We start from the raw sequence: 1,681 nt of genomic DNA on the forward strand, positions 1-1,681 counted from the left end.
GCTTCTGATTCAGTTCAATTTTTCACAGAACTGCTTGTTGCAATTTCGATGAGGCTCTCTTGATCAGATATCGGTAACTGGACTGGAGGCAGGGCATGAAAGGGATAACGAATCCAGTTGTTTGTGTGGTCTGTTTCGGGAAAGTACTTACCTAATTGCGCACCCAGCTCACTCAGGTGCTTCGCTATATCACATTTGACATTGTCCGTGAGCTTGAGTTCATTTGTACATAAAAAATCATACAATTATGGAAAGACCTGTGTTTTGTCCTTGCTAATGCAGACAGAAAAGAGCTCCAACTTCTTAATCATAGCCTCAATTTTGTCTCCCATCCTAGATAAAAAACATCACCCAGGTAGGCCAGTCATGTGAGAAACTCGTCGTCATGCAAGCGGTCAGACAAGTGAAAATGATGGTCAGTAAAGAAAACTTTTAGCTCGTCTCTCAATTTAAAAAAACATGTCAATACTTTGCCCCTTGATAACCAGCGCACTTCTGTATGTTGTAAAAGCGTTACATGGTCGCTGCCAATATCATTATATTATCACGACTTCCGCCGAAGTCGGTTCCTCTCCTTGTTTGGGTGGCGCTCGGCGGTCGGCGTCGCCGATCTTCTAGCCATCATCGATCCACTTTTCATTTTCCATTTGTTTTGTCTTGTCTTCTCACACACCTGGTCTCAATTTCCCTCATTACATGTTGTGTATTTAACCCTCTGTTCCCCCCATGTCTTTGTGTGGAATTGTTTATTGTAAGTGCACGTTTTATCTAGTGCGCAACGGGTTTTGTACCCATTTGTTTGTGGTTTTGGTTACCGGTGGTTTTATGAATAAAACTGCTCCGTTGATTACCAAGTTTTGCTCCCCTGCGCCTGACTTCCCTGCCGCCAGTTACGCACTCCCTTACATATATATTGCAAAGAATATACGTGAGTTCAGGGGCCTCGCTTTAACAAAGTTAACAATTTTCACTGTAGTGTCCAAAATGTATTTCAAGCTGTCAGGCATTCCCTTAGCAGCAAGAGCTTCTCGGTGGATGCTGCAGTGTACCCAAGTGGCGTCGGGAACAACTGCTTGCATGCGCGTTACCACTCCACTATGTCTCCCTGTCATTGCTTTTGCGCCATCAGTACAGATACCAACACATCTTGACCACCAAAGTCCATTTGATGTTACATAAGCTGTCCAGTACTTTAAAAATATCCTCTCATGTTGTCCTGGTTATCAGTGGTTTGCAGAAGAGCATGTCTTCCTTAATTGACCCCCCCATAAACGTAACGGACATATACCAGGAGCTGTGCCAGGCCCGCCACGACTGTTGACTCATCCAGCTTTAACGCATATAATTAATTGGCTTGTATGCGAAGCAGTAATTGTTTCAAAACATCTCCTGCCATGTCACTGATGCATCATGAAACAATGTTGTTTGATGAAGCCATTGTCTGTATAGTTTTTTTGGCCTTTTCCCCCAGCATTGTCCCATCCATATCCGCTGCAGCAGGAAGAATTAAGTCCTCCACAATAGTATGGGGCTTGCCTGTCCTAGCCACTCGGTAGCTCACCATATAAGACGCTTCTAGACCCTTCTTATTAATGGTATCTGTTGCTTATTTTTCAAATTGTCATGTTTTGTTTCTAAATGTCTGCACAAGAGTGAAGGTTTCCTGCGAGAGAGTAACGGT

This window comes from Salmo trutta, chromosome 2 (assembly GCF_901001165.1).
Source record: "Salmo trutta chromosome 2, fSalTru1.1, whole genome shotgun sequence".
NCBI classification, from domain to species: Eukaryota; Metazoa; Chordata; class Actinopteri; order Salmoniformes; family Salmonidae; genus Salmo; species Salmo trutta.